At 45.7% G+C, this 19,449-nt stretch overlaps 1 long non-coding RNA gene across 3 annotated transcripts; it reads left to right on the top strand.

Moving 5' to 3' along the window:
* Positions 1 to 1,187: 1,187 nt before the first annotated feature.
* Positions 1,188 to 3,903, top strand: LOC123091111 (uncharacterized). 3 transcript variants are annotated; one of them, XR_006442812.1, is made up of 5 exons: positions 1,189 to 1,643; positions 1,813 to 1,929; positions 2,036 to 2,123; positions 2,256 to 3,159; positions 3,502 to 3,903. It is a non-coding gene; the product is annotated as an uncharacterized lncRNA (long non-coding RNA). The 3 variants fall into 3 exon arrangements; XR_006442811.1 differs by having other exon boundaries at positions 1,188 to 1,643; positions 1,843 to 1,929; positions 2,256 to 3,903; XR_006442810.1 differs by having other exon boundaries at positions 2,256 to 3,903.
* The last annotated feature ends 15,546 nt before the right edge of the window (positions 3,904 to 19,449 follow it).

The following is a 19,449-nucleotide window of genomic DNA, read 5'->3' as shown; positions in this document are numbered from 1 at the left end:
CCCCTTCTGATGACCCGATATGTACCCGGTACCCTCCGGAACACTTCTGATGTCCGTATACTATCGTCCTATATATCAATCTTTACCTCTCGACCATTTCGAGACTCCTCTTCATATCCGTGATCTCATTCGGGACTCCAAACAACATTTGGCACCAAATCACATAACTCATATTTAAACATATAAGAAGCCTAGCCGACCCGCTCTCCTGAGGCCTCCTCGTTTTCGCGCCGCGCGTGGTCGTCCGATTGGGTCTGGTCAGGTCAACGTGCATGTGGTGGCCGTTCGATTTTCACTGGTTGTTTTGACTCAGTAGTCCTGCGTGGAACCCGATGACTGGTGGGCTCAGCGAGTTCTCTGGTTGGCTGGGTTCGAATTTCTCGGGTGACCACTCCTGCCTCGTCGCGTGGCTGTTTCGGCACTGACCGCGCCCAGTGTGGACGACGGGGTTGGCCGACGCATGCGCACTCAGCTGGCGCGCCCTTGTCTCACTGGTGGGTGGGCGGGTGCTTCTGCTGGCCCCGTTCGTCGGCTGCGCTGGCTCGGTTCGGCTCCTCAAGGGATGGGTTTGTGTGGGCGATCGTGTGTTCTTACGCGGGGACCCACACGGGATGGGCTGTGCGCGGACGGTCGTGCCTCGTCGCGCGTCGCACGGTGGATGGGCCATGGCGTGGAGGCAGCGGTTAGCTGCTGAGGATATACCCGTCGGTTCTTTGTGCGGGATGGCGTGTGGGGCACCATGCTCTCTGGTCCTACGCGTCGACGGGTGGTGTTTATTCGTTCTGTGTCCAGCCTTTCTGTCCGGGTTTGGAGGGAGTTGTTGGCGTGCGGTGTGGCTGATGCACGGCTCGACCAGCAGGACGTGTGATCCCCGCGCTGTGGACCCTGCCTCTGGGTCGCGTGCGCTGATCCTGCGTGCCCCTCTCTTGCACGGGTGGCTTTCACCCGCTGGCTTGGTGCTTGTATAACGGTGGTCCCGAATGGCCCGCTTAGGACGCGTGTCTTTGACGTGGTGGTGGGTCTGTTTCCGTTCGCCAGGTGCTGCCTGCTGTGGGGAGAGGTCGCGCCCGTCCTTTCTGGGCTGACCGATGCATCGTGCGCGTGGGGGCCCTGGCTGACTAGATTTTGTCACCGTTTGTTTTCTTTCATAGGTGATTGCCAATGGACCCGGTGCAATTGTTGTCCCACCGCGCAGCGAAAGCGCCTCCGCGCACAGTTCGTAACAAATTGGGGAACTGGTAAAGGAAACCTAGAGCCAAGCGGTAAAACAAGACCTTCCTGCTCCTCCTCCCTCACTCGGCGGCGGCTCCCTACCCCTGCCTCCGCACCGCCTCTTCCTCCTTCTGACAGCGGCAACGGTGAGCATGAGAGCAGCGGAAGCGGCTGGACACCATAAGCTGCCCGAGGTGGTGTACGGCGAGGAACGACCGCGCCCGACGCCGTCCTCCAACCCGTACTTCCCAACCCGGTGCATGCCCAAGGATTCCGGCGCACCTCGAAGGAAGGACCAAGGCCTGGGACGACTTGTCCTCTTCTTCCTCTAACATCTCTCTGCCGGCTGCTGCTTATTAGTAGGGAGGGAGGGAGGGAGGGAGCGGAAAAGATAGAGCGACGGCGAGCGCATCCGACACCGATACACCGAGGTGAGATTCACCCGTTCTTTCTCTCCCCATGCGGCCTCCTCCGCTCGGCCCCGATTATGTCACATTACGGGTTCTGGTTGATCTTTGTTGGTTAAAGTATGTGTTGTTGTGACCTTGAGAATATTTTTTATTTTATCACTGTATAACTAAATATTTATTTATGAACCAGAGTCCTCATCTCGCTATCTATGTCCCTCAGTTTTCTATTGGCCAAAACAAAAGATGCAATCTATTGTTGAAAGACCAACTTGTCCGCAAAATACCTTGCAAACTGCGGCACGTTGAGGTACATCCTTGTATTTTCTTGTTGATTTTCTGATGCGAGAAGCGCAGGAGCCCTGTCAGTTGCTAACTGATGTATATAATAATCATCGGTTGTCGTTTTTATTCAGCTAGGAGGTCTGTGCGAGTTAGAGGTTATATGAGACAAGGGCTTGGTCCTATTGAAGTTACATTTGAGAATTTTCCCTACTACCTTAGGTGATGTTTTGACTTAATGTTCCTTTGATTTGCTTGACGTCTTATGCTGTTTTTTAGCTTCTTCATATGCTTGACTTAATGTTCTGTCACGTATTTATACCTTTATATATTTATTGATGTCCATTTATGCAGCGAGAATACGAAGGATGTGCTCTTATCATGTTCATTCCTACATTTGGAAAAGAAGGGATTCATTGAGCAGTTCTCGGAAGTTTCTTCAATAAACCAGCGAATTTATCATCTGGTCCATCAAGTAAATTATTTTTTGTCATTGCATATTGTCTCCGTTGAATGGAATTTATGTCCTTGAGGCATGTCAGATTACATGCTTTTTGTGAACACCATTACTTATAAGTATCCATCTCATTATGTATCAGGTTCTGAGATTTATTAGGAAACATTGATGAAGGCACTTGCCAAACATTTTGGTGCTATACTACTTGTTGTTGATTTGTTTCTATTGCCAGACATACTGAGAACTTCATGAATATCTTAAATAGTGATATTTCTGTGTTGATTTTGTTTGAAACAAAATTGTATGTGGCTGTCCATGCATACACGGTATTCAATTTTTTATATAGTGTAGAAGTGGTGTGGAAGTTAAAGCATCTGTGACTGCATGTGGATATATTTTGTCAACCCATGTAACATTGCCTTTAAACATGATTTAGGATTTTCATTATGTGCAACTCTGCCCAGATTGAGTACCAAGTTGTTTGTTTCATGCCTAGGTGAGGTCATTATGGCGGTACTTGATGCTCTAATGTTCATCTGTGTTATGGAGTTGGTTCTTTTGAAGTTAAAAGTAGTTGTATGTTCGTACGATGCTCTTCTTAGGTTTTAAGCCTAGGTGAAGGCATAACATGTGGTAATGTATGTTCTTTTCGATCTGCCTGCGGCTGATTTTTTTACCTCTTCTAGGTTGTTTTGCGTACTGTGGTTGCCCTTTATTCCACATGGTCTATGAGTTGCGAGGATTTAGGGTCTAGGAACTGACAGGCTCTTGTTTCTGTTGCTGATTAGAGCTTTGGTTAAGGTGCGTTCTTTTTTAGTGTAGTCGGCATTCTGTTGTTGCTCCTGTGATAAATTGTTAGTTAGACTTGTGCTTAACTAGCGATTCTTACAGAGATGTACTTTCAGTGAGAAGAAAAGGCCATATTTTTTGCTAGCAAGGATGACGATCTTGCAGCTTTCTGCGCATAGTTTCATTCTTATCTTATATACTTTATTTATAGCATATAAATACAGGAATATAGATGTCCTATGTTAGAGTATGAATTAGAATCCAAATCAGCAATTGTAAAAATGAACAATAACTTCTATTTCGTCATATATGCAATGTCCCCAATTTTATTGTTTTTCCTTTTTGGTTCTATAGGATTGCAACCGGAGGAGCCGGAGAACACGACCCCTGTCCTATGTGCGGCCATATCCCCCATGGCTTCTACAAGGACCATATCCCCCACGGTTTTTTAGGGAACTCTTTTGAAAGGCATGTGTGTACAGAACACATGTTTCATTGTCTTCTCTTTTTTTCATGAGTTGTTGAACAGATCTTATGAAGCTTGATTGATAGTGTTTCAACTCAGATGAAGTGTTCTGGATGATCACTTTTGCAGATCCTGGAGATCATTATACCTTCTGTACAATGCACTGTTCGGGAGTGTTGCATGCCTTTGTATTGTGTTCCTGAACCTTGCTAAGTTTGTCCATGTCCAAGTCTTCTGTTCTAAGAACTCTTTTGTTGCATCCACATTAACCATACATATTTACATTTTCATTTTCGAATTGTTAATTGTAGCTGACTAAAACTTTGGTATAAAATAAAGCCCTTGTTGGTAAATGAGGCACGTTATTAGCAATGTTTGCCTGTTCAGGTCTTCCAAGACCAAAATCATCAGAAATCCAGAACATACAACACTTTTTTTTGAACATAGGTTACCCTGATACAAGTCTCCGTTCAATTTTCTTATACGGAGGGGTTGGAATAGTTACCATACATGCTTGCTCAAAACATATGTATCTTGATAAAGCGATCGATCAGGGCGCATTAGAGGCAGAAGAAGAGAAAAATGTTTGGGGCGTCTGTGCCGTTGAACATTCAGTGCTTATGTAAAAACTCTAGAAATGTGTTTGAATCGCAAAAAAAGAGTTCGTAGTGCTTATTCATACTTGAAACACGTGAGGCTTTGCAAATTAAACCATGTTTTTTTCAAGGCGCATATGGATTTAGCAGACCACAACTAAACCGACTGTATATACATGGCCTATCCTTAGTAAATGAAACTATTTTCATCGCGAACATGGCTTTAGTTGAAGGCTCTTGCAGCATGAAACTATTTTCATCGACAACATGTCTTCAGCAGGTCTCTGCGCCATTTGGCGCAATGGGTCAACTAGTAATACAAAATCATCATCGAACGTTAAGCGTGCGGACCCTACGGGATCGAGAACTATGTAGACATGACCAAGACACCTCTCCGGTCAATAACCAATAGCGGAACCTGGATTCTCATGTTGGCTCCCACATATTCTACGAATATCTTTATCGGTCAAACCATTATGACAATATATGTTATTGCCTTTGTCATTGGTTTGTTACTCGATCCCGGTATCTTCTTACCTAGTTCAATCTCGTTACCGGCAAGTCTCTTTACTCGTTTCGTAATGCATCATCCTGCAAGTAACTCATTAGTCACTTTGGAGATACCTGTGCATTACCGAGAGGGCCTAGAGGGCCTAGAGATACCTCTCCCATATTCGGAGTGACAAATCCTAATCTTGATCTATGCCAACCTAATAAACACCTTCGAAGATACCTGTAGAGCATCTTTATAATCATCTAGTTATGTTGTGATGTTTGATAGCACAAAAGGCATTCCGCCAGTAGCCGGGAGTTGCATAATCTCATAGTCGAAGGAATATGTATTTGACATGAAGAAAGCAATAGCAATAAAACTGAATGATCATTATGCTAAGCTAACGAATGGGTCTTGTCCATCACATCATTCTCTTAATGATGTGATCCCATTCATCAAATGACGACACATGTCTATGGTTAGGAAACTTAACCATCTTTGATTAACGAGCTAGTCTAGTAGAGGCTTACTAGAGACACAATATTTTGTGTATGTATCTGCACATGTATCAAGTTTCCGGTTAATACAATTCTAGCATGAATAATAATCATTTATCATGAAATAAGGAAATATAAAATAACAAATTTATTATTGCCTCTAGGGCATATTTTCTTCAGTCTCCCACTTGCACTAGAGTCAGTAAGCTAGTTCACATCGCCATGTGATTTAACATCAATAGTTCACATCGCCATGTGACCAACACCCAAAGGGTATACTAGAGTCAATAATCTAGTTCACGTCGCTATGTGATTAACACCGAAAGAGTACTTAGGTGTGATCATGTTTTGCTTGTGAGAGAGGTTAAGTCAACGGGCCTGCCACATTCAGATCCGTATGTATTTTGTTAATTTCTATGTCTACGATGCTCTGCATGGAGCTACTCTAGCTAATTGCTCCCATTTTTAATATGTTTCCAGACTGAGACTCAGAGTCATCTGGATCGGTGTAAAAGCTTGCATCGACGTAACTCTTTACGATAAACTCTTTATCACCTCCATAACCCAGAAACATTTCCTTAGTTCTCTAAGGATAATTTTGACCGATGTCCAGTGATCTACTCCTAGATTACTATTGTACCCCCTTGCCAAATTCATGGCAAGGCACACAACAGGTCTGGTACACAGCATGGCATACTTTACAGAACCTATGACTGAGGCATAGGGAATGATTTTCATTCTCTCTCTATCTTCTGTCGTGGTCGGGTTTTGAGTCTTACTCAACTTCACACCTTACAATACAGGCTAGAACTCCTTCTTTGACTGATCCATTTTGAACTCATTCAAAATCTTATTAAGGTATGTACTCATTGAAAATCCTATTAAGCGTCTTGATCTATCTCTTATAGATCTTGATGCCCAATATATAAGTAGCTTCACCAAGGTCTTTCATTGAAAAACTCATATTCAAGTATCCTTTTATGCTATCCAGAAATTCTACATCATTTTCAATCAATAATAAGTCATCCACATATAATATTAGAAATGCTATAGAGCTCCCACTCACTTTCTTGTAAATACAGGCTTCACCGTAAGTCTATATAAAACCATATGCTTTGATCACCTCATCAAAGCGTATATTTCAACTCCGAGATGCTTGCACCAGTCCATAGATGGATCGCTGGAGCTTGCACACCTTGTTAGCACCTTTAGGATTGACAAATCCTTTAGGATACATCATATACAACTCTTCTTAGAGATATCCATTTAAGGAATGCAGTTTTGACATCCATTTGCCATATTTCACAAAATGTGGCAATTGCTAACATGATTCAGACGGACTTAAGAATTGCTACGTTTGAGAAAGTCTCATTGTAGTCAACCCCTTGAACTTGTCGAAAACCTTTTGCGACAAGTCGAGCTTTGTAGACTGTAACATTACCATTAGTGTCAGTCTTCTTCTTGAAGATATATTTATTCTCCATGAATTGCCGATCATCGGGCAAGTCCACCAAAGTCCACACTTTGTTCTCATATATGGATCATATCTCAGATTTCATGGCTTTAAGCCATCTGTCAGAATCTAGGCTCATCATTTCTTTGATGAGCTACTTTCCAAATTGAGAGAAGGTACAATTACCTCATCAAGTTCCACTTTCCTCCCACTCACTTCTTTTGAGAGAAACTCCTTCTCTAGAAAGGTCCTATTCTTGGCAACAAAGATCTTGCCTTCGGATCTGTGGTAGAAGGTGTACCCAATTATTTCCTTAGGGTATCCTATGAAGACACACTTCTCCGATTTGGGTTCGAGCTTATCAGGCTGAAGCCTTTTAACATAAGCATCGCATCCCCAAACTTTAAGAAACGACAGTTTAGGTTTATTGCCAAACCACAGTTCATACGGTGTCGTCTCAACGGATTTTGACCGTGCCCTATTTAACATGAATGCAACAACCTCTAATGCATAACCCCAAAATGATAGTGGTAAATCGGTAAGAGACATCATAGATCGCACAATATCTAATAAAGTACGATTACGACATTCAGACACACCATTATGCTGTGGTGTTCCATGTGGCGTGAGCTGTGAAACTATTCCACATTGTTTGAAATGAAGGCCAAACTCGTAACTCAAATATTCGCCTCTGCAATCAGACTGTAGAAACTTTATTTTCTTGTTATGATGATTCTCCACTTCACTATGAAATTCTTTGAACTTTTCAAATGTTTCAGACTTGTGTTTCATTAAGTAGATATACCCATATCTGCTCAAATCATCTGTGAAGGTCAGAAAATAATGATACCTGCCACGTGCCTCAACACTCATCGGGCCGCATACATCAGTATGCATTATTTCCAATAAGTCATTGGCTTGCTCCATTGTTCCAAATAACGAAGTAATAGTCATCTTGTCCATGAGGCATGGTTCGCAAGCATCAAATGATTCATAATCAAATGATTCCAAAAGCCCATCAGTATGGAGTTTCTTCATGTGCTTTACACCAATATGACCTAAGCGGCAACGCCACAAGTATGTTGCGCTATCATTATCAACTTTGCATCTTTTGGCATCAATATAATGAATATATGTATCACTACGATCGAGATTCAATAAACCATTATCACTGGGTGTATGACCATAGAAGGTTTTATTCATGTAAACATAATGAAAATTATTCTCTGTCTTAAATGAATAACCATATTGCAATAAGCACGATCCTATCTTGTTCATGCTCAACGCAAACACCAAATAACATTTATTTTGGTTAACACTAATCCCGAAAATATAGGGAGTGTGCGATGATGATCATATCAATCTTGGAACCACTTCCAACACTCATCGTCACTTCACCCTCAACTACTCTCCATTTATTATGCAACTCCTGTTTCGAGTTACTAATATTAGCAACCGAACAGGTATCAAATACCTAGGGGCTACTACGAGCACTAGTAAGGTACATATTAATAACATGTATATGAAATATACCTTTGTTTACTTTGCCATCCTTCTTATCCGCCAAATATTTGGGGTAGTTCCGCTTCCCATGACCATTTCCTTTGCAGTAGAAGCACTTAGTTTCAGGCTTAGGTCCAGCTTTGGGCTTCTTCACGGGAGTGACAACTTGCTTGCCATTCTTCTTGAAGTTCCCTTTCTTTCCCTTTCCCTTTTCTTGAAACTAGTGGTCTTGTTAACCATCACCACTTGATTTTCTTTCTTGATTTCTACCTTCGTCAATTTCATCATCGTGAAAAACTCGGGAATCGTTTTAGTCATCCCTTGCATATTATAGTTCATCACGAAGTTCTAGTAGCTTGGTGATAGTGACTAGAGAACTCTGTCAATCACTATCTTATATGGAAGATTAACTCCCACTTGAGAAGCAATTGTAGTACTCAGACATTCTGCGCACATGCTTACTGGTTGAGATATTCTCCTCCATCTTGTATACAAAGTACTTGTCAGAGGTCTCATACCTCTTGACACAGGCATGCGTCTGAAATACCAATTTCAGCTCTTGGAACATCTCATATGCTCCGTGGCGTTCAAAACGTCTTCGAAGCCCTAATTCTAAGCCGTAAAGCATGGCACACTAAACTATCAAGTAGTCATCATATCAAGCTTGCCAAACGTTCATAACGTCTGCATCTGCTCCTACAATAGGCCTGTCACCTAGCGGTGCATCAAGGACATAATTATTATGTGGAACAATGAGGATAATCCTTAGATCATGGACCCAGTCCGCATCATTGCTACTATCATCTTTCAACTTAGTTTTCTCTAGGAACATATCAAAAATAGGGGAGCTATAACATGAGCTATTGATCTACAACATAATTTGCAAATACTATCTGGACTAAGTCCATGATAAATTAAGCTCAATTAATCAAATTACTTAAGAACTCCCACTTAGATAGACATCCCTCAAGTCATCTAAATGATATGTGATCCAAATCAAATAAACCATGTCCAATCATCACGTGAGATGGAGTAGTCATCAATGGTGAACATCTCTATGTTGATCATATCTACTATATGATTCACGTTGGACCTTTCGGTCTCTAGTGTTCCGAGGCCATGTTTGTACATGCTAGGCTCGTCAAATTTAACCCGAGTATTCTGCATGTGCAAAACTGTCTTGCATCCGTTGTATGTGAATGTAGAGCCTATCACACCCGATCATCTAGTGGTGACTCAGCACGAAGAACTATCACAACGGTGCATACTCAGGGAGAACACTTATACCTTGAAATTTAGATAAGGGATCATCTTATAATGCTGCGGCCATACTAAGCAAAATAAGATGCATAAAGATAAACATCACATGCAATAAAAATATTGAAGGAAATATGTCCTAGAGACAATAATAAAGTTTTTATTTTATATTTCCTTATTCATGATAAATGTTTATTATTCATGCTAAAATTGTATTAACCTGAAACTTGATACATGTGTGAATACATAGACAAAACATCGTGTCCCTAGTATACCTCTAGTAGACTAGCTCATTGATCAAAGATGGTTAAGTTTCCTAGCCATGGACATGTGTTGTCATTTGATGAATGAGATCACATCATTAGTGGAATGATGTGATGGATAAGACCCATCCATTATCATAGCATAATGATCGTTCAGTTTTATTGCTACTACTTTCTTCATGTCAAATACATATTCCTCCGACTATGTTACGCAACTCCCGGACATAGGAGGAATGCCTTATGTGCTATAAAATGTCACAACGTAACTGGGTGATTATAAATATGCTCTAAGGGTATCTCCGAAGGTGTTTGTTGGGTTGGCATAGATCGAGATTAGGATTTGTCACTCCGAGTATCGGAGAGGTATCTCTAGGCCCTCTTGGAAATGCACATCATATGAAGCCTTGCAAGCAATGTGACTAATGAGTTAGTTGCGGGATGATGCATTACGGAATGAGTAAAGAGACTTGCCGGTAACGAGATTGAACTAGGTATGAAGATACCGACGATTGAATCTCGAGCAAGTAATATACCGATGACAAAGGGAATAACATATGTTGACATAATGGTTCGACCGATGAAGATTTTCGTAGAATATTTGGGAACCAATATGAGCATCAAGGTTCCACTACTGGTTATTGGCCGGAGAGGTGTCTCGGTCATGTCTACATAGTTCTCGAACTCGTAGGGTCCGCACGCTTAACGTTCGATCACGATATGTATTATATGAGTTATGTGTTTTGGTAACCGAAGGTTGTTCAGAGTCCTGAATGAGATCACGAACATGACGAGGAGTCTTGAAATGGTCGATAGGTCAAGATTGATATATTAGAAGGTAGTATTCGTACACTGGAAGGGTTCCGGAGTCTATCGGGTACATACTGGAGTACCAGAGGGGTTACCGGAACCCCCCGGGGAAAGATATGGGCCATATTGGCCATAGGAGGGAGGCACACCAGCCCACAAGGGGCTGGCGCGCCCCCACCAAGGGGAAACCGAATTAGACAAGGGGTGGGGGCGGCGCCCCCCTTTCCTTCTCCCTCTCCTACTCCTTCCCCCTTTCCCCTTCCGGTAAAAGGAAGGGGGGGGGGGCAATCCAACTAGGAGTCTGCTACCTCTTGAGCATGCGTTGGTTTTCCCTTGAAGAGGAAAGGGTGATGCAACAAAGTACCATACGTATTTCTCTTAGTTTTGAGAACCAAGGTATCAATCCAGTACGAGGCTCCTCCCAAGTCCCACGCGCCTACACAAACAAACAAGAACCTCGCAACCAACACGATAAAGGGGTTGTCAATCCCTTCACAGCCACTTGCGAAAGTGAGATCTGATAGAGATAATATGGTAAGATAAATATTTTTGGTATTTTTATGATATAGATTAAAAAGTAAATATTCCAAAATAAAGTAGATTGGAAACTTATATGATAGAGAATAGACCCGGGGCCCATAGGTTTCACTAGTGGCTTCTCTCAAGATAGCATAAATATTACGGTGGGTGAACAAATTACCATCGAGCAATTGATAGAAAAGTGCATAGTTATGAGAATATCTAGGCATGATCATGTATATAGGCATCACGTCCACAACAAGTAGACCGACTCCTGCCTGCATCTACTACTATTACTCCACACATCGACCGACTCCTGCCTGCATCTAGAGTATTAAGTTCATGAAGAATAGAGTAACGCATTAAGCAAGATGACATGATGTAGAGGGATAAAATCAAGCAATATGATATAAACCCCATCTTTTTATCCTCGATGGCAACAATACGATACGTGCCTTGCTGCCCCTGCTGTCACTGGGAAAGGACACCGCAAGACTAAACCCAAAGCTAAGCACTTATCCCATTGCAAGAAAGATCAATCTAGTAGGCCAAACCAACCTGATAATTCAAAGAAAGAATTCAGAGGAGATTCAAATATTTCTCATAGATAAACTTGATCATAAACCCACAATTCATCGGATCTCGACAAACACACCGCAAAAGGAGTTACATCAAATAGATCTCCAAGAAGAGGAAGGAGAACTTTGTATTGAGAATCAAAGAGAGAGAAGAAGCCATCTAGATAATAACTATGGACTCGAAGGTCTGTGGTAAACTACTCACAAATCATCAGAGAGGCCTTGGTGATGATGGAGAGGCCCTTCATGGTCGATTCCCCCTCCGGCGGAGCGCCGACGAAGGCTCCAAGATGGGATCTTGCGGATACAGAAGGTTGCGGCGGTGGAAATAGTTTTTCGTGGTGCTCCTGGATGGTTTCGGGGTACGAAGATATATATATATAGGTGAAGGAGGTAGGTCAGGGGAGCCACGAGGAGCCCACGAGGCAGGGGGCGCGCCCACCCCCTTAGGCCGCGCCGACCACCCTCATGTCCGCCTTGGCTGCTTCTTGACGTCCACTCCAAGTTTCCCGGATTGCGTTTGTTCCAAAAAGATCGCTCTCGAAGGTTTCATTCCATTTGGACTTGGTTTGATATTCCTTTTCTGCGAAACACTGAAATAGGCAAAAAAACAGCAATTCGGGCTGGGCCTCAGGTTAGTAAGTTAGTCCCAAAAATGATATAAAAGTGTAAAGTAAAGCCCATAGACATCCAAAACAGGTAATATAATAGCATGGAATAATCAAAAATTATAGATACGTTGGAGACGTATCAAGCATCCCCAAGCTTAATTCCCGCTCGTCCTCGAGTAGGTAAATGATAAAAACAGAATTTTTGATGTGGAATGCTACCTAGCATATTTCTCAATGTATTTCTCTTTATTGTGGCACGAATGTTCAGATCCAAATGATACAAAATAAAAGTTCATATTGATAAAAGAATAATAATACTTCAAGCATACTAACAAAGCAATCATGTCTTCTCAAAATAACATGGCTAAAGAAAGCTATCCCTACAAAATCATATAGTCTGGCTATGCTCTATCTTCATCACTGATAACCCTGAAGTATAGGGGATCACAACAGTTTTCGAGGGTAGAGTATTCAACCCAAATTTATTGATTCGACACAAGGGGAGCCAAAGAATATTCTCAAGTATTAGCAGTTGAGTTGTCAATTCAACCTGATACGTCTCCAATGTATCTATAATTTTTGATTGTTCCATGCTATATTATTATCTGTTTTGAATGATTATGGGCTTTATTATACGCTTTTATATTACTTTTGGGACTAACCTATTAACCGGAGGCCTAGCCCATATTGCTGTTTTTTTGCCTGTTTTAGTATTTCGAAGAAAAGGAATATCAAACGGAGTCCAAATGGAATGAAACCTTCGACATCGTGATTTTTTGGAAGATTATCATCCTGGAGGCTTGGAGATGAAGTCAGAAGATCCTCGAGGAGCCCACGAGATAGGAGGGCGCGCCCCCCTGTAGGGCGTGCCCCCTGTCTCGTGGACCCCTCGAGCACCCCCTGATGGGGTTATGTACCTAGGGTAGGGTCATGGACCTGTTCCAAGTAACTTACCCTAGGACATCCCTAGAAGAGGTCGCCTTCCAGTCGACCAACGAGGATTCACTCGACTGGCCTGAAGGACTCGACCACGAAGACTCACTCGACCACCAGGAGGTCAAGAGGCACTCTGCACCGCAACGGCCTGTAATTAAGTAGACTTTATGATAGTAAAGGCACTTTATGTGGGGCGTTACCAGTAACGCCCCAGACTTAACTCACCTTAAACCCTCTCCTACGTGGGCTGGCTGGGGTCCTGGCGCACTCTATATAAGCCACCCCCCTCCACAGGCAGAAGGGTTCGGCACCTTGTAATCCGTACATTCATAATCCACTCGACCGCCTCCGGGCTCCGAGACGTAGGGCTGTTACTTCTTCCGAGAAGGGCCTGAACTCGTACATCCTTTGTGCTTACAACCTCTCCATAGCTAGGACCTTGCCTCTCCATACCTACCCCCCACTCTACTGTCAGGCTTAGAACCACGACAGTTGGCGCCCACCGTGGGGCAGGTGTTTTAGCGATTTTGTGGAGAAGTTGCGATTCTTCCGAGTACTTTCATCATGGTGTCTGCTGGAATTTTGGTCGAGGGTCAAGAGATCCGTCTCGGCGCTCTCGCCTTCATCGCCGACGACTCCACATGGCTCCAGGAGGCTCCACTCGACGTAGATGCGCTCCCCGTCCGCGGTGCGACGCATTTTCGCGCATGTGTCCGCGACGTTCTGCTGCGGCAACCATCGACCCAGTATCGGTCGGCTCCTCCATCTTCCACCCTCCCGGTCTCCCGCCAGCGCAAGCGCTCAGGCCGGTCGAGGCTTCAGCGACGGGTGAGTCACGCGGTGGCTCGCCAGTCGGCCACTACACAAGTTGCGGCAATCGAGCCCAACGAATCTCTCTACGGCTTGTTCGATCAGTCGACTGGCTCCGGAGAGACTGCATCCAAGTGCGGAAGCAGTGATCCAGCGGCGGAAATCTTGATGGTCGACGGGCCCCACAGTCCTCCTGGCTTCGCCCGTGGTGGTGGAGCAGGCGACGGCGGCGACCCTGCACGAGGCTACGAAGAGTACCAGCCCGAGCCACTCGACTCTCTGCAAAGAGAAGAGCTTCGCCGCAGGAACGAGGATCCCCTGCGTATTCCCATCGCAGGAGAAACCCCCGAGGCTCGTGCCTTGGAGGAGGCGCGTCTGGCCAATTTGGTCGAGCGCACTCGACTGGAGAACCTTCAGCGAGCACTCGACGAGCGCGCGCGGCAACGAGTTCCCGACACCAGTCGACGTCAACTCTTCCCGCCGACTCAGGTATATCGAACCCCAATTCAGAATTTAGCAGCTGCGACCCGTATAGCAGAGTCCATTCAGCCTTCGCAGTCAGAGGCTGGCAGAGGTTTGCTGCAGATCAGAGATCTGCTCCGGGCAGCAGGAGATCAGAATTCAGCCGTGTCTCAGTCGCGCAACAGAATTCACAGTCGATCTGTCACTGTGAATACAGTTCAGTCGGCTCACAGCCCCAGATCGCCTCCGCGGCGCGAAGGGCGTGAGAATCGGCGAGATCAATATGGCGACAGACTCGACCGAGATGATAGGCGTCGAGTGCCCTATTCCCCTCCGAGGGGTGGGTCTTACGCTCCTCGGCAGCCAGATGACAGGCGTCAGTACAGTACAGGGCGTAGGGTTCCAGTTGACCCCAGAGAGCCAGGCTTCGACGCGCGATCCATTATCGTGCAAGGGTTGGTCGACCGGAACAGAGCCCATCGAGGTGCACTCGACAGAGATGTGCCCACGAGCAGTCGAGTACATGTTTCTGGTCCTGAATGTTTCAGCAGAGCTATCAGAGCCGCAGTTATCCCCCCCAATTTCAGGTTGGCAACAGGAGTCAGCAAGTTCACTGGTGAGTCTAAGCCTGAAACTTGGCTTGAAGACTACCGAGTGGCAGTTCAGATCGGTGGTGGGAACGACGAGGTGGCCATGAAGCATTTGCCCCTCATGTTGGAAGGTTCTGCCAGGGCATGGTTGACTCAATTGCCTCCTAGCAGCATTTACACTTGGGAAGATCTGTCCCGAGTGTTCGTCAGAACGTTCGAAGGGACTTGCAAGCGACCAGCAGGATTGACAGAGTTGCAAGTCTGCGTGCAGAAAACCAATGAGACTCTCAGAGAGTATATTCAGAGGTGGATCACTTTGCACCACACTGTGGAAAATGTCTCTGACCATCAGGCAGTATGCGCCTTCAAAGATGGTGTCAAGAACAGAGAACTGAGTTTGAAATTTGGTCAAACCGGTGACATGACCTTGAGTCGGATGATGGAGATTGCTACCAAGTACGCCAACGGCGAAGAAGAAGACCGACTCCGAAGCGGCAAGCACAAGCCGAGTCAGTCGGAAAAAGGAAACACCAGTCGGAAACAGAAGCGGAAGGCTGAACCGGCAGCTCCTGGAGAGGCTCTGGCCGTGACTCAAGGAAAGTTTAAGGGGAAACCAAAAGGATCCTGGAACCCCAAGAAGGTAAAGGATAAAGAAGGGAACGACGTGATGGATATGCCGTGTCATATTCACACGAAGAAAGATGAAGAGGGGAATATCATTTACCCAAAGCACACCACTCGCCAATGTCGACTCCTGATTCAGCAGTTTCAGGGAAAACAGTCTAAGGACAAGGAGAAGGAGCCGGACAAGGCCGAAGACAAAGAGGACAGTGAGGAAGGATATCCGCATATCAACTCCACTCTGATGATCTTCGCAGATGTGGAAAGCAGAAGTCGACTGAAAGTGATTAACCGAGAGGTTAACATGGTTGCCCCAGCAAAGGCAAATTATCTGAAGTGGTCTCAAACACCCATCACATTCGACCAATCTGATCACCCGACTCATATTGCCACCCCTGGGAGGCAAGATTTGGTGGTCGATCCAGTTGTCGAAGGCACTCGACTGACAAAGGTGCTGATGGACGGTGGAAGTGGGCTGAATCTGTTATATGCAGACACGTTGAAAGGTATGGGCATTCCGATGTCCCGACTGAGCACTAGTAACATGAGCTTCCATGGAGTTATACCAGGGAAGAAGGCCGAGTCACTCGGCCAGATAGCTTTGGATGTAGTGTTTGGCGATTCAAAGCATTTTCGCAAAGAAAAGTTGACGTTTGAAGTCGTGGATTTTCAAAGTGCATATCATGCCATTTTGGGGAGACCAGCCTATGCACGGTTCATGGCTCGACCATGTTACGTGTACCTCAAATTGAAGATGCCCGGTCCCAAAGGTGTGATCACTGTCACCGGTGATAGGAAAAAGGCAGAGGAGTGCTTTCAGAAGGGCTCCAAAATTGCCGATTCCCAAGTGACAGCGGTCGAGTTCGAAGAATACAAGCAAAACGCAGATCCGAGTGACTTGCTGCGATCCAAGAAGCCCGCCACAGAATCTGCATTCCAGTCGTCCGGTGAGACGAAGCCTGTTCACATCCACCCGACCGACCCCGAAGCAGCTCCGACCCGCATCTCCACAACACTCGACCCAAAATAGGAAGAAGCGCTCATCCAGTTCCTCCGTGAGAACTGGGACATTTTTGCATGGAAGCCCGCTGACATGCCAGGTGTTCCCAGGGGACTGGCTGAGCATCGCCTAAGAGTCGACAAGTCTGCAAAGCCAGTAAAAGAACATCTTCGGCGGTCCGCCGTCCAGAAGAGAAAGGCCATCGGTGAAGAAGTGGCTCGACTGTTGGCGGCAGGATTTATCCGAGAGATATTCCACTCCGAGTGGCTCGCTAACGTCGTCATGGTTCCTAAGAAGGACAAGTCGCTTCGAATGTGCATTGATTTCAAGCACATAAACCGGGCCTGCCCGAAAGATCACTTTCCTCTCCCTCGCATAGATCAAATTGTTGACTCGACCGCGGGATGCGAGAGGTTGTCTTTTTTAGATGCTTACTCCGGGTACCACCAGATCCGTCTGTATGGACCCGATGAAGTAAAAACAGCTTTCATCACTCCATTCGGGTGCTTCTGCTATATCACCATGCCGTTCGGCCTCAAGAATGCCGGAGCCACGTTTATGCGAATGATTCAGAAGTGTCTGCTCACTCAAATCAATCGGAATGTGGAAGCTTATATGGATGATATTGTTGTCAAGTCACGAAAAGGTTCTGACCTGCTCGCTGACCTCGCCGAAACATTTGCCAACCTCAGAAGGTATGATATCAAGCTCAATCCATCAAAGTGCACATTTGGAGTTCCTGGTGGCAAGTTACTCGGTTTTCTCGTTTCCGAACGGGGAATCGATGCCAACCCAGAAAAGATTGGCACTATTCTCCGAATGAAACGCCCTGTGCGAGTGCACGATGTCCAGAAGCTTACTGGATGCTTGGCCGCATTAAGTCGATTCATCTCACGACTCGGTGAAAAGGCATTGCCTCTTTACCGACTGATGAAGAAGGCTGACAAGTTCGAGTGGACTCCAGAAGCTGATGCAGCGTTTGCCGAGCTAAAAGCTCTGCTCTCCACCCAGCCGGTGCTTGCTGCTCCAATCAGCAAAGAGCCTCTGTTGCTCTACATCGCAGCCACAGGACAAGTCGTCAGTACTGTGCTAACGGTCGAGCGGGAAGAAGAAGGAAAAGCTCTCAAAGTTCAACGCCCAGTGTATTATTTGTCTGAAGTCTTGACTCCATCCAAGCAGAGATATCCTCATTATCAGAAGCTTGTGTATGGAATATACATGACCACAAAGAAGGTTGCTCATTATTTCTCTGACCATTCAATCACAGTCGTCAGCGACGCTCCACTATCAGAGATTTTGCACAACAGAGATGCAACTGGTCGAGTGGCCAAATGGGCGATTAAACTTCTTCCCCTTGATATCAAGTTTGAGGCAAAGAAAGCCATTAAGTCCCAGGCAATAGCAGATTTCCTCGCCGAGTGGATCGAACAGCAGCAGCCGACTGAAGTTCACTCGGAGCATTGGACCATGTTTTTCGATGGTTCTAAGATGTTGAATGGTTCCGGTGCTGGGGTTGTCCTGGTTTCCCCCAGAGGAGATAAGCTCAGATATGTGCTCCAGATTCACTTTGATTCCTCCAACAATGAGGCAGAATATGAGGCCCTCCTATATGGGTTGCGCATGGCCATTTCACTCGGCGTCCGTCGCCTAATGGTCTATGGCGACTCGGATTTAGTGGTCAATCAGGTGATGAAAGAGTGGGACGTGAGAAGCCCAGCCATGACTGGATACTGCAGTGCAGTGAGGAAGCTGGAGAAAAAGTTCGAGGGGTTGGAGCTCCATCATATACCCCGACTGAAAAATCAAGCAGCTGATGATCTAGCAAAGATAGGTTCCAAGAGAGAAGCCATTCCGAGTGGTGTGTTCTTGGAGCATATACATACTCCGTCAGTCAAAGAAGATCCTTTCACCGAAGAAACTCTGCAGCCCAAGAGTGCCACAGATCCGACTGAAGTTGAAGTCCCAGCGGTGGTCGACTTGATCATGGAGGTTTTGGTAGTCATTCCCGACTGGACGATTCCGTATGTCGCATATATCTTGAGGAAAGAGCTTCCGGAGGATGAGGAAGAGGCTCGGCAGATCGTCCGTCGATCTAAGGCCTTTACCGTCATCAAAGGACAATTATACAGAGAGAGCACGACTGGAGTCGGTCAGAAGTGCATAACACCAGAAGAAGGTCGACTCATCCTCAATGATATTCACTCGGGGACCTGTGGTCATCATGTGTCCTCCCGGACCATCGTGGCCAAAGCATACCGAGCCGGATTTTACTGGCCCAAGGCGAATGAGATGGCAAAGGAGATAGTGGATAAGTGCGAGGGATGTCAGTTCTACTCGAATATGTCGCACAAACCTGCGTCCGCTTTGAAGACCATCCCACTCGTCTGGCCTTTTGCAGTCTGGGGGCTGGACATGGTCGGCCCTTTGAGAACAGGACGAAGTGGCTTCACGCATGTACTGGTGGCAGTCGACAAGTTCACCAAGTGGATCGAGGCTAAACCAATCAAGAGCCTCGACACCGGTACTGCTGTTAGCTTCATCAGGGAACTAATATTCAGATATGGAGTCCCGCACAGCATCATTACGGATAATGGGTCGAACTTTGACTCAGAGGAATTCAGAACCTTCTGCAACTCCCAGGGCACACGGGTCGACTACGCATCAGTCGCCCATCCGCAGTCGAATGGACAAGCAGAGCGAGCTAATGGACTGATTCTCAAGGGACTGAAGCCGCGACTGATGCGTGATCTCAAACACGCGGCTGGAGCTTGGGTCGACGAACTTCCATCTGTACTCTGGGGACTGCGGACCACGCCCAATCGGTCGACCGGAAGAACTCC

The sequence above is a fragment of the Triticum aestivum genome, chromosome 4B, assembly GCF_018294505.1.
Source record: "Triticum aestivum cultivar Chinese Spring chromosome 4B, IWGSC CS RefSeq v2.1, whole genome shotgun sequence".
NCBI lineage: Eukaryota > Viridiplantae > Streptophyta > Magnoliopsida > Poales > Poaceae > Triticum > Triticum aestivum.
Note: the sequence above shows the minus strand (reverse complement) of the source record. Positions and strands in the feature narration are given on the sequence as shown.